Consider the following 15,019-nt stretch of genomic DNA (forward strand, 5'->3'; position numbering starts at 1 on the left):
GTTAACAGCTGAGTAGACTGAGGGTACTTCAGAATCGAACCAACATACTTCAGGACAATAAACGAGCGTATATCCACTCAGCTACCGCACCCCAAGGGTCCTTATCCCAACTTACTCCTTAACTGAATATTCATCCCTGCCTTCTTTCGTCAAGGAGGGAGAGCACTCGTTCCTTCATCCCTCCTCATCTCCTCAATTCTAGTCAGCCAAACCTTGAATCGACCAACGTATCCTAACCTACCTAGCCTTTGAGTCCACCAACCTAATCTAACCTAACCTAGCCTTGAGTCCACCAACCTAATCTAACCTAACCTAGCCTTGAGTCCACCAACCTAACCTAACCTAACCTCATATTCCTCAAACAACACCAAACTCATACTCATTATACCTGAGCCAGTCTGTCCACCACACACCTGTACTCATTCTCCTCACTCATAACACACGACTCCTTAGTGATGTCTGCCTGTGTGTGTGTCTAGCTTAAGAGAAGATGGGGCGTTGTGTCTTGAGAGAAATAAATAAATATAACTGTACCAGGATGATGACACTTACCTTTGCTAACCCAACTGTACAAGACTTGACGGCCTCAACACACTCATAAATGCATACATATTTGGCCAACAGTGTGTCAGGTGAGGTTAGGTTAGGTCAGGTGAGTAGGGAATAGCGCTAAGTTCCCTGACTATACAGTACAGCGGGTGACTCCTCCTTAACGTGGTATTTTCACGGTAATAACTGGGCTGGCTGTGACTATGCCGATGCCTATGCCTATGACCAAACATACACATCACTGCAGACAAGAGCATTATCAGTGTCAAACACGTCTCCCTAAACACCAACTAGTCATAGGTTACCGTACCATCATTACCTCCAACTAGTGCTAACGACCCAATTAATATAAACTGTCTCTTGGATAATAATTGAGTCTTACCACCTTAATGCCTGCAGGTGTGTGTTGGACGTAGATATTAAGACAAACTTTCCGACATCAGGCAGAAATGTTGGACTGCCTGAGGGAAAGTGAACGCTTATACTTGCTCCCGTGTTTTATTGACCTTTAATCTTCACTATTTTCTTCTACAGGTTACGAACATTGTGCTTGTTTCCTGACCCAAAAGTCATTATAAAAACGATATTATCCACTCTGTATCTGTATTTTTCTGGCTAAATAAACTGTTTCAATATCAATTAGTTCAAGTGTAACCAAATGGGGATTTCAATGTTGCTATGCAGTAATTTAAACTATCATGTAATACAATAAAATCAAAAGTAACAATGACTTTGACTAATGGTAGTTTGACACAACACAAGAAAGATAATATTGTTATTATTTATTACCTACGAGAGATGGAGTCACACGTGTTGAATTAAGTACTGTTAAGCTCAAGATTTCTAGATTAGGTTAGGTTATATTGTGTTAGGTTAGGTTAGGTTAGGTTAGGTTAGGTTAGGTTAGGTTAGGTTAGGTTAGGTTATATTGTGTTAGGTTAGGTTAGGTTAGGCTGATCTATGTTGTGTACGTATATATTCGTAGATAATTACTTAACATTCAGTCATCGGTAACAGTACATGACTAGAGGGAGGTAACCAGCTACTTGATCAAATCCAGGTGGCCATTGTTACTTAAGACTAAATTTACATCATCAGTATTAATATTATACACACAGATGACGAAAGTGTTCCTTCTACCTTGACGAAATCCATCACAAGACCTAAGTTGCCACACCACACTCATTACCCCACAACATATTTTACTGATTAATAGAACACCTGAAGATTAGACACCCTGGTTTATTTCACCTGAAGAGTAGACATTCTGGTTTATTTCACCTGAAGAGTAGACACCCTGGTTTATTTCACCTGAGGAGTAGACACCCTGGTTTATTTCACCTGAAGAGTAGACACCCTGGTTTATTTCACCTGAAGATTAGACACCCTGGTTTATTTCACCTGAAGAGTAGACACCCTGGTTTATTTCACCTGAAGAGTAGACACCCTGGTTTATTTCACCTGAAGAGTAGACACCCTAATGTTAACTGGAGGTAGAGGGGGGGTTAGGTTAGGTTAGGTTAGGTTAGGTTAGGTTAGGTTAGGTTAGGTAGGTTAGGTTAGGTTAGGTTAGGTTAGGTTAGGTTAGCGTAAGAGAGGATAGTTTGATATTTTGACAATAACAACAACAACAACTACAACACTAACTTACAACATCTCTCTTCCTTTTATATAACAACACACACACACACACACACACACACACACACACACACACGTCTCGTATATATTTTTCCTCCTTATTATTTATCGAGAACAAGCTGCCGCCCCTGCTAGCTACACCGCTCCTTGTCATTAAAGTTGCGCCACCACAAGACTGAGGAAGTATTGAACAAAGACACACATACACACACTCAGCCTCGCGGTATGCAATTGGGGCTGGCTGGTAAACACGTCTCTATTTATGTATTTACAACTGAGATCCTAATAAACTATCTATCTCTTAACGTCGTATTTAGGATGAGAGCTGCGTCCTGATTGGCTAGAGTGAGAGTAATAGATTTTGGTGCTCATATATCTAAATCTTGATTGGCTGAGTGTTTATGATATCTAAACCGTGATTGGCTGAATGTTTATGATATCTAAACCGTGATTGGGTGGGTGTTGGTAATGTCTAAACCGTGATTGGGTGAGTGTTTAGTATATCTAAACCGTGATTGGCTGAATGTTTATGATATCTAAACCGTGATTGGCTGAATGTTTATATCAAACTGTGACTGGCTGAAAGTAAGTATTATACTGCCATTATTAATTCTGTAAATAACTTAACGAAATCTCTCTCTCTCTCTCTCTCTCTCTCTCTCTCTCTCTCTCTCTATGGTGGTATGTGTATGTATATGTGTGTATGTCTCACCACCTTGTAGTGTCATGGTGAAGTGAGCCACACTGTCCTGTTGCTTATGTCTGGTGATGACGTCAGACGCTCGAGTCATATGTAAACATTACTATGCTGCGTTATGTCTTGTGTGTGTGTGTGTGTGTGTGTGTATGTGTGTGTGTATTTCCCATCTCAGTTAATATAGGACTGATCACTTACAGTAGATGAGTCACCAGTATTAGTTCATAATAGTAATTATTTCGAAGCTTTTGACTTGTATAGTTAATTTGATTGATAAATATTGTGAACTAGAGTGGTGGTCGTGTAAGTGCATGGATGGATGATGGGTAGATGGATGGATGGATGATGGTTAGATGGATGGATGGATGATGGGTAGATGGATGGATGGATGGATGGATACTTAAATAGATAGATGGATGGATAGATGGATGGATAAGAACATAAGAACATAAAAATGGAGGAAACTGCAGCGGGCCTATTGGCCCATACTGGGCAGTCCCGTTTACACCCAACCCCTATTGCTCATATATCCATCCAACCTACAGTATGTTTGAAGCTATCCAGCGTATTCGAGTTAATGATGATGTTTGGTAACTTGTTCCACTCATCCACTACTCTATTTACAAACCAATGTTTACCTATCTCGCGCCTAAATCTAAATTTGTCAAATTTAAAACCATTGTTACGAGTTCGCTCCTGGTTGGATAGTTTGAGTTCCTTTTTTAAGCCCTGACTTCCATTTATACAATTCGGTCATATCGCCCCTCACTCTACATCTTTCGAGGGAGTGTAGATTAAGATGTTTTAACCTGTCTCTGTACCCAAGGTTCCTAATGCCGGGGATTAGTCTCGTCATTCTTCTCTGAATTCTTTCTAAAGATTTTATAACCATTCTGTAATACTGTGACCAGAACTGAACTGCGTAATCCAAGTGAGGTCTCACAAGCGCAAGATATAGTTTTAGGATAACCTCGCTAGTCCTGTAACTAACACTCCTTTGTATGAACCCAAGTACTTTGTTAGCCTTGTCTCGAGCAAATACACATTGTTGACTTGGTTTAACATTCCTACTTTTCATTACTCCCAAACCTTTCTCACAGTCGGATTTCTCTATAACATCGTTGTTCGTCTGGTATCTGGTTTCTCTGTTTCCATCTCCTAGACTAAGTACTTTTCATATATCCACATTAAATTTCATCTGCCATTTTTCAGAACATTCGGAAAATTTGTTTAGATCTTCTTGTAGTTTTGCGGAGTCCATGTCAGATTTAATTATACGCCCTATTTTAGTGTCATCAGCAAATTTACTTATGTTGCTGTCTACGCCTATATCCATGTCATTTTTGTCTATAATAAATAATAATGGTCCAAGTACTGAGCCTTGGGGTACTCCACTAGTGACATTACTCCAATCGGCTTTAGTGCTGTTAATGCTTACTCGCTGTTTCCTGTCCTGTAACCACGCCCTAATCCATTTTAGAATATCTTCTCCAATGCCACGAACCTCCACTAACCCTATTAGTTTTTCGTGGGGGACTCTGTCGAAGGCGAAGCTAAAGTCGAGATATACCACATCATAGTCGTGATCGTAGTCCACTGACTCGAAACCAGCTGAAAATTTTTTAATAGATTAGTTAGGCATGAACGCCCGCTTGTGAAGCCATGTTGAGAATCATTGATCAACTTGTGCTTCTCCAGGTGATTTCGAATAGAGTTTGAAATTATTGCTTCCAGTAATTTGCCTACAATTGATGTTAGACTAATTGGACGGTAGATGAAGGATAGTGGTCTATCTCCTTTCTTGAAAATCGGTATTACATTCGCTATCCTTCAGGATTCTGGTACTACACCCGTTTTTAGTGACATGTTAAACACATTTGCTAAGGGCATACGAAATTCTTCCTTACATTCCTTTAATACTCTGACTTGTCTATTTGCTTACTAACATCGTTACCATAGTGCGCTTTTTCCCAGCTGAGAAGAGATGCCCCCCCCCCCTCCTCAAGAGTTACAGCTGATTGGCTGTTGCAAATCTGTCCGATTTCGTCCTGAAGTAGTGATGTATTTCTAAATGAGTTTATTCATAATCGTTGGGATGACCGTTTTTGATGAGAAATATATTTAGTTAAATTATTTAAAGATACATACTTTCATTATTTCAAACATGAGCACGTAGGGAGTTTATCAGAAGCATTATACATGAATTAACTGTTAAACTCTGGGTAGATGGATGGATAGATGGATAGATGGATGGATGGATAGATGGATGGATGGATGGATAGATGGATGGATGGATGGATGGATGGATGGATAGATGGATGGATAGATGGATGGATGGATAGATGGATGGATAGATGGATGGATGGAGGAACAGACAATTAATCTAATAAATCTGTGCTACTTACTGTCAGGACCAACATTGAACTGAAGACATATATAATATTTCTACTTAATATTCTTCATTACTTTTACATAACTAATCTAACCTAACTAAACCAAACTAAACCAAACCAAACCTAACTCCTTCTCAGGTAGCGTTGGAGTGTTTAATAATCAGGTGAAATAAGAGGTTAAACATATATCGTGAGAGTACAGTGCGGGAATGGTATCGAACTGTCCACTTCACGGTACCTGGTAAATAAAGTCTTGATGGTATTGATCCGTTCATTACCAGGAAACGGGGGAATGTAGCCGTTGTTACCACAGAGTCAAAACCTTGTTGCTTTCTTGGTATCTTGTGTTGAGGCGTGGTTATTTACCTGTTGCGTCCTTAACTACGAGAGGTTAATGGTGTTTACCTGTCACGTCCTTAACTGCGAGAGGTTAATGGTGTTTACCCGTCACGTCCTTAACTGCGAGAGGTTAATGATGTTTACCTGTCACGTCCTTAACTACGAGAGGTTAATGGTGTTTACCCGTCACGTCCTTAACTACGAGATGTTAATGGTGTTTACCTGTCACGTCCTTAACTACGAGAGGTTAATGGTGTTTACCTGTCACGTCCTTAACTGCGAGATGTTAATGGTGTTTACCTGTCACGTCCTTAACTACGAGATGTTAATGGTGTTTACCTGTCACGTCCTTAACTACGAGAGGTTAATGATGTTTACCTGTCACGTCCTTAACTACGAGAGGTTAATGGTGTTTACCTGTCACGTCCTTAACTGCGAGATGTTAATGGTGTTTACCTGTCACGTCCTTAACTACGAGATGTTAATGGTGTTTACCTGTCACGTCCTTAACTACGAGAGGTTAATGATGTTTACCTGTCACGTCCTTAACTACGAGAAGTTAATTGTGCTTACCTGTCACGTTCCTAACTACGGGAGGATAATGATATTTACCTGCCACGTCCCTAACTACGAGAGAGCATGGTAAATATAAGTCAGGTCCTTAACTAAGACGACCTCTAATCATATTTACAAGTCATATCCTTAACAACGCGTGGTGGTGGTGACGTGTATATAGGTAAAAGCTCCAGGTGTGTTGGTAGTGATATATATAGCAGCGTGGGTGGTGGTGTTGTAGTAGTGTGGGGCGAGGCAGCAGTGGCTTGTGTCAACAGTTCCGGGAAGGCCAGTCATCAGCGTGGTTATTGATTCCTCGTTGTGCTCACCTTACCTTAGTGCCTTGTGTGTGTGTGTGTGTGACTCAGGTATTTGATGAACTACGACACACTGGCTCTTGATGTCTAGCTTAGGCCAAGATGGCGTAATGGTGTTGATAGTTTTTTTTAATACAGAAGTTATTGTAAACTGAACTTACTATAGTGAGAAGTCAATAGAAGTGTGTAAGGCGGCGGGAATCTTGTACACTAGATATGGTCGTGCGTCAGCCAGCGGGGTTGTGCTCCAGCATGAATGAATGGGTAGTGGCAAGTATTGTTGTGGTCTGTATCACCAGGATCTTTATGAATAATGCCTACTCCCCCTTGTAAACACGCTAAGTAAATGCCTTCCACTATTAGCCGGGTGCTCGTGAGTAGTTGGATAGTTATGTCGTGTCGGGAAGTCTGGGGTGACGTGTGTGGTATGCTCATGGCACTAAAATAACACGCCCAACAACATAGTCACATGCCAGCGGTCACACGAAGTCTGTCATGGTGACTCGTTGAGCTGCGTTCCCATTATCACACATCTATCTACCCACTACTGCCATGTGTGTGTGTGGGGAGCCTCACTTAAACCATTCATCCTAGCACTTTACACAGTTTACTAGACGTTCTGGTGCCACTATAATAGCACACTAGACACTTGTGCATATTAACTGCGTGGTAGAGTAGGACACCAACATGTACTTAACATAGTTTAGGCCACCACCACCATCATACCACCACCACCACCATAACACGCCATACCACCATAACACAATCGTAATATGTGGCGGCACAATTATGAGATATTGAGAGTGTGGTAGAGGTGAATTCGTTTCTATACTCTGATAACTGTTAGTATAATGACTGCCAGTGTTACTATATAACCATATAACTGTGTGTATAACTATATAACTAAGTCAGTATAGCAAAATAACAACGAATGTATAACTGCATAAATTGTGCAAGTGCATAACTCAGTCAAATAACTAAAACTTCAGTGTAACTCAATAACACCGAATAATTCATTATGGGGGTGGCGGCAGCGGTAGTGGTGGCGGTAGTAGTAGTATTGGTAGTAAGTAGTAGTAGTAGTAGTAGAAGGTTTGCCCCCCCAATGCGTGTGCGGCTCATCTTATGACATCGATCACGCCATGGTGTGCAAGAGAGGGGGCTTTTTATGCATGAGGCATGACGAAGTAAGGGATCTAACAGCAAATCTACTGAGGGAAATCTGCCACGACGTCATGGTGGAACCGGGGCGGTGAGAACCTCCGTCACAGGACTTCAAACACATCCAACGAAGCCCATTGTGGACGTCAGTGCTCGAGGATTCTGGACGTGGGGACAGCGAGCCTTCGTCGACATAAGGATTTTTGATCCCATGGCCGAATGTCACCGCAACTTAGTTCTCGATGCTGCACACAGGAGGAACGAGAACGACAAGATCAGGGAATATGGGGAGAGAATTCAGAATGTTGATCAAGGCAGCTTCACTCCTCTGGTGTTCACAACCTCTGGTGGGATGGGACCAAGTGCAAGATGCTTCTACGCCAGACTCGCGGAGGTGTTATCCGAACAGAAGCAGCAGACCAGAAGTTATGTTACAGCCTGGTTGAGATGTCGATTGTCCTTCTTTCTGCTGAGGTCAGCGTTGCTTTGCCTCAGGGGAACGAGAGCATTGGCCACAAAGCCGACAACAGTTGCAGATATTGACTATGAGGCAACAGTCACTGAATGCCGCATAGATCTGCGGCTCAACTAACTCAACACAGCTACGGTAGCTACTTATGTATTAGGATATTTAATTTGTAGGTAATAAATTGGCGGCGACGGTGTAACGTTGTACCCATACCGGAACATTCAGCATGTAAACTTTGTGATAAACCTTTAAAGCAAACACTTGAACACTTTATTACTGAATGTGACGCTGTCAAAGACTTCAGGCCACCTGGCTTATTGTATCATGAATTTTGTAATTACTACATTGAATCAGGGGTGCTTGAGGACATTCTTGCTGTTTATCCCAAATTAGCTAGCCCACACTGATTAGTCTTCAATTAGAATATGACGTCCAATGTATATGAACCACTGTCTTGCATGGCAGTGAACAGTGACATCACCCACATGACTCTGACCTATATATACTGCTAATGAATATGATGTATTTCCTTGTGTACGAACCTCTGTCCTTGTGGCAGTGAGAAGTGATACCACCCTCAGTGTCAAGACCTGACTGAATTACTCAGAATAGGCAAACTGTACTCCAAGCATTATCAATAAATTTGTTAAACTTGAAAACAAAATAAACAGCAGCAGCAGCAGCAGCCCAGTAGCTACGTTGCAGCCTGGTTGAGATGTCGCCTCTCCGTCTCTACTCAGGACTGCATTGCTTTGTCTCAGAGGAACAAGATCATCTGCCTCCTTTCTTCCTTGCCCTCCCTTCCCCCCCTCATTTATCTTCCCTTGTCCTCCCATCCTTCCCTTCCTATTCCAAACATCAGTAAATGAATGCCACAGTGATCTGCGGCTTAACTAAATCAGCTAGGGTGGTTACTTTCGTATTAGGATAATTGGGTACTCAGTCTATTGAGTATAAGGAGCTTAATCTCTTGGTCGCGAAGTCCTTAATCTCTTGTGTCCGAGATCCTGGATCTCTTGAGTACAAGGTCCTTAATCACTTGGGTTTAATCTCGTGAGAACGAAGACTTTAACCTCTTGAGTACGAAGATGTGAGAAGTAGTAGTAATAGTTATGGTAGTGGTGGTGTGGGACGTAGTAGAGACACAATAAGGGCAATAATTATGGTGTGGAAAGTAGAGATACAATAAGGGTAGTAGTTATGGTAGTAGCAGTGGGTAGTAGGCGAGCAGAAGCAGTAGCAGGAGGAGGGAGGAGAGAGGGGCAGTAGAGCCTAGCTATTGTCGCGCGACCTTGGTGATAAAAAATGAGGAATGGTGGTTCGTGGGACCCAGCCAACACAGGTTGTAAACAGTCCTTGAGAGAGAGCCGTCTAACCAGAATATTGCCAAACAATTGTCAAGATTCATCATTGTGAGAAGGTGGGGACATCAATGTGTGTGTGTGTCGCCTCTCTTAACCCTTTAGCAGGCAAGGGGTCCCCTCAGCTGAATAAAATCGCCTGGTGTTAGCCAGAATAAAATACCTAAGGGATACTTTGCCCTCCATAAGGTTAAACTGTCCACGTTCCTCTCGACAAGGTGACCTTAAAACATTATCTTAAACATGTATATAAAGAGACACACCGGCAGACGGTGTTAGAACTTTCGTAATCAAACTATCAAGGGAAGATCACTCACCAAATTACCTGTAGTGAAGTGATGTTAGTGCTGTAGTGATTGATGTTAGTGTTGTAGTGCTGTGATGTTAGTGCTGTAGTGATTGATGTTGGTGCTGTAGTGGAGTGATGTTAGTGCTGTAGTGATTGATGTTAGTGCTGTTGTGATGTTAGTGCTGTAGTGCTGTGATGTTAGTGCTGTAGTGATTGATGTTGGTGCTGTTGTGATGTTAGTGCTGTAGTGATGTAATTTTAGTGAAGGAATTTAAATACAAAACCATTAATTCAGGCTGAGAAATAACCAACCAAACAAGGTGTCGTGACAAGGTTGGCGCGTCTCTCATAATAAGCTTACCTCATAAATCTCCACACACCTGTATGAGTCTACCTGTGGTTGGTAACTCAGTGGTGATGACGCAGAGAAGTGATGTTGAATTCCTCATCAGTCTTTCAGCATTATTTGGTCACTTCTACACGTGCACTTACACCTATACTCCCACCTACACTTACACCCACACCTACACCTGCATCTACACTCACACCAACACCTATACTCCCACCTACACTCACACTTACACCTACATCTACACTCATACCTACACCTATACTCCCACCTACACTTACACCCACACCTACACCTACACTCACACCTACACCTATACTCCCACCTACACTCACACCTACACCTGCATCTACACTGCATCTACACTCATACCTACACCTATACTCCCACCTACACTTACACCCACACCTACACCTACACTCACACCTACACCTATACTCCCACCTACACTCACACCTACACCTGCATCTACACTCATACCTACACCTATACTCCCACCTACACTTACACCTACACTCACAGATAATAGTATAAGGTTAAGTTTGTCAGGTATTCCACTACTTCTACCTGAGTTGTTCACATTTGAAAGCCGAAGGTCAGTCAGTGGGTGTGCAGACCGATCTCAGGGTCCCAGACGCGTGGTGGAGTGACTGACCGACAACCATCACCACTACCATGCATACACCATCACTACTACCATACAAACACCATCACTACTACCATGCATACACCATCACTACTACCATACAAACACCATCACGACTACCATGCAAACACCATCACTACTACCATGCAAACACCATCACTACTACCATGCAAACACCATCACTACTACCATACAAACACCAGCACTACTACCATGCAAACACTATCACTACTACCATGCAAACACCATCACTACTACCATGCAAACACCATCACTACTACCATGCAAACACCATCACTACTACCATACAAACACCATCACCACTACCATGCAAATATTTACCTGCAGCTGTTTTATAATTCGTATTTATATCATTATTCTCAAGCTCATGATTCTTTTAATAATACTCTCGAAAAAAGTTCTTAAATCTCTACTCTTAACTTACCATGTAACGGACTTTTCTCCATATAATCCGTTAGATGGGGTTTCTAATCTAACTGACCCTCGATAAAACGGACTTTCATCTTTATATAGTTCGTTAGATGGGGTTTCTTATTTATCGGACCCTCGATAAAACGGACTTTCATCTTTATATTGTTCATTAAATAGAGGTTTACCTAATTAACTAAACTAAGGGTCGTATATTCTTGCAGTTTATTTCTCAGTAGTTATTGTCTTCATATTTCTCCTTAACATTAAGTCATCATCATAATTCGAGGAAATTATTGAGCTTCATTTATTACTTAATTACATGAATTACTCGCTGGTACCTGTTGTTCCTTCTTGTTGTGGTGTTGGTAAGAAAGTGTTTGTGAGTTGTTTTGTTTGTGAGATTATTTACTGATTGTGTCAAGTTTGTTTAATACATTCAGTACAAGAAGAAATACTTGAGGATTAGTTCCTTGTTTATTTCATCTTAATATTAACCAACCTAACCCTAATTTAACCAAAATTTAATCTAATCTAAAGCAACTTATTAATCTATCTCCAATGGTTTTAAATTAGACAAATTTATATTTAGGCGCAAAATAGGTAAACATTCTTATGTTCTTATGTAAACTAACTTGATCTAATTTACTTACCCGAACCTAACCTAACTTCATCTTATGCTAGCCTAATTTACCTAATCGAACCTAACAGGCCACCTGGCTTATTGTATCATGAACTTTGTAATTACTACATTGAATCAGGGGTGCTTGAGGACATTCTTGCTGTTTATCCAAAATTTGCTAGCCCACACTGATTAGTCTTCAAATAGAATATGACGTCCAATGTATATGAACCACTGTCCTGCAAGGCAGTGAACAGTGACATCACCCACATGACTCTCACCTATATATACTGCTAATGAATATGATCTATTTCTTTGTGTATGAACCTCTGTCCTGTGTGGCAGTGAGAAGTGATACCACCCTCAGTGTCAAGACCTGATTGAATTACTCAGAATAGGCAAACTGTACTCCAAGCATTATCAATAAATTTGTTAAACTAAAGAAAACCTCTAACCTAACCTAATCGAATCTAACATAACCTCACCTAATGCAAATTTGACCCAACCTAATTCCTCCAGATAGCGTTAGGGTGTTTAATCAACAAGTAAAATAAGCTGGGTGGGCGAAGGAGGTCATCCCAAATTATGTTGATATTGTCACTTTAACAACATAACTTGCGTGTGTGTGAGTGTGAAAGAGAGAGAGAGAGACCTTATTTCCCAAACACTTATCCAGGTTGATACTCCCAGGTGGTAGTGCCAGGCTGCGTGAGGTAGGTGAGGAGGAAGTAGGGAGAGGGAAGGGGGGGAGAGAGGAGGAAAGGAGAGTAGGGAGGGGGGAGGGGAGGTGGATGTATATATGTAGTAGTATAATCAATACTCACTGCTGTGTTACTCACTCGACAGGGGGCGTGTGGAGGAGAGGGAGGGGGGTAATGGAGGAGGGAAAGAGAGAAGTGTGGAGGCGTTGGGGAGGGAGGGAAGGAGGGGGAGGGAGGGTAGCAACAAGGTCGACTGGTGCGGACACAGTGACCTTGCCGCACCTTCCGTCCACCTCCACTCTCTTTGTCCTTCTACGACTACTACTCTCTTCCTCTTCTTCTTCCTCTTCCTTTTCCTCTTCCTCTTCCCCTTCTTCCTCTTCTTCTTTTTCCTTCTTCCTCTCTCTTGTTAGTACTCTCTTTCTGTCTCTATCTTGTTGCTGCTCTCTCTCTCTCTCTCTCTCTCTCTCTCTTGTTGCTACTCTCCTTCTCTCTCTTTCTCTTTAATTGCTACTCTCCTCCTCTCTCTTTCTCTCTCTTGTTGCTACTCTCCTCTCTCGCTCTCTGACTTGCGACATGAGTGACATACCTGTAATTAACCTCATCTGTGTCAGGAAAAAACAGACAACTATAGGTTAGGTTTGGGTTAGGTTATGAGACTCACTTGGCTGCGGAGACAATATAACATCAAGGGATCGTAAATATCACTTATCTTGTATCGTAAACCCCAATAAGAGTCTCACCTGTAATAAAGTCACGTAATTACAGGTAAAGGTATAGTAGAAACTTTATTTTATTTTATTTTTTCTGTTTTTATTCTTATTTTTATTGATATGGTCGGCTGTAAGGAAATAGAATGTAAATAAACAATAACGAAAACGATAACAGTTCATCTGAGTACGATTGTGTGGAAGATAAAGACGAATAATTACTTCACCTTACATACGAGATTATCTAACTAAATCTAACTATAACTTATATATATATATATACATATACTGCATATTAACTTAAGAATTTGTTATATCACCTCTTAATAGTTTAACATCTCGTAACTTACAACACTTTTGGTTGTATCACTTTGTTTATATCTGTTGTGTGTGTGTGTGTGTGTGTGTGTGTGTGTGTGTGTGTGTGTGTGTGTGTGTGTGTGTGTGTGTGCGTGTGTGTGTGAAACTGTTGCTAAGAAACCAAACTATCACAGAGACTCGCCAATAGCTGTGTTACTAGCAATCTAATAGGGTCACTCCCCCCCCTAAATAATTGAGGCTATTAAGCCACACTGTGCTATTTTGGTGCCTCAGTAAGTTGGCACAATGGGAGGGGGAGGGAGGCTTGCATAGTGGGAGGGGGAGGGAGGCTGACATAGTGGGAGGGAGGAGGCTGTATATAGTGAGAGGGGGAGACAGGATGAGGCGGGGGAGTAGGGGAGAGGAGGCAGGTGATAGTTTTGTTAGTTAAAAAAGTGACAAGTTCAAGCAGTGAGTTTGTGTTTTTTAAGTTGTCACACCTTGATCTACCAACCAGTGTCGGTGTCAGTGTGCGAGGTGTATTGTACCTGAACACTGAAGGGAGGGGAGGGGAATGAAGGCTGGAGGTGGGTTGGACAACACACACACCAGCTCTGGTTTGTTGTGTTAAGAACTCCTGGGCCTTGGTGTCCCAGAGTCTGACCCTATTGGAACAAAACAATATTCGTTGCTCAGGTCTTCCCTCCTCCTAATAGTGTGTGCCGCCCTCCGTGGGAGAGATAAGTTGGTGCCAAAGGTGGAAGCTACATGTGTAATCCCACGCCATCTGCTTACCGTACTGCTGAAGGAAGCTGTGTGACTCCTTCCAAATGGGCACTTGTAAATCTGTTGTTCCCTGTACACGTGACAGTCCTACAGGGCGTGACTTAAGAACATAAGAATGGAGGTAACTGTAATGGCTTATTGGCCCTTACTAGGCAACCCCGTTTACACCCAACCCCTATCGCTCATATATCCGTCCAACCTATATTTGAACCTACCCAGCGTGGTCGAGTTAATGATGAAGTTTGGTTACAAAAATTACACGGTTGCCGTGACCAGGATTCGAACCTGGGTTATTGCGGCCACAACGCAATGTACTAACCACTATACGATCACGGCCGTGGAACCGCCTTCTTTACATCTCGTTCCTGTACATACACCTGTAAACAGTTAATAATAATAATATTAATAATAATAATAATAATAATAATAATAATAATAATAATAATAATAATAATAATAATAATAATAGTAATAATAATAATAATAATAATAATATAATAATAATATTTATTCACCAAAGCAGTCAGACAGATTTACAATTGCATAAACATGTTTATAAACGATGCAGTTATACAGTACAACATGAATATAGACAATGTAGGTTAACGGTGCAGGTACAGGCCGTGAGAGTATACAGCTTCCAGTGTGCCGAGACCGTGCAGGGAAGCAACAATGGTAACCCATAAGGTAACTTGACCAAGGATA

The 15,019-nt window shown here is 41.5% G+C and overlaps 1 non-coding gene across 1 annotated transcript; it reads right to left on the reverse strand.

Moving 5' to 3' along the window:
- Positions 1 to 14,578: 14,578 nt before the first annotated feature.
- Trnah-gug lies at positions 14,579 to 14,650 on the reverse strand. The gene has a single exon. It is a non-coding gene; the product is annotated as a tRNA-His (tRNA).
- Between the last annotated feature and the right edge of the window lie 369 nt (positions 14,651 to 15,019).

The sequence above is a fragment of the Homarus americanus genome, unplaced genomic scaffold, assembly GCF_018991925.1.
Source record: "Homarus americanus isolate GMGI-L3 unplaced genomic scaffold, GMGI_Hamer_2.0 scaffold5434, whole genome shotgun sequence".
In the NCBI taxonomy this organism is placed as follows: Eukaryota; Metazoa; Arthropoda; class Malacostraca; order Decapoda; family Nephropidae; genus Homarus; species Homarus americanus.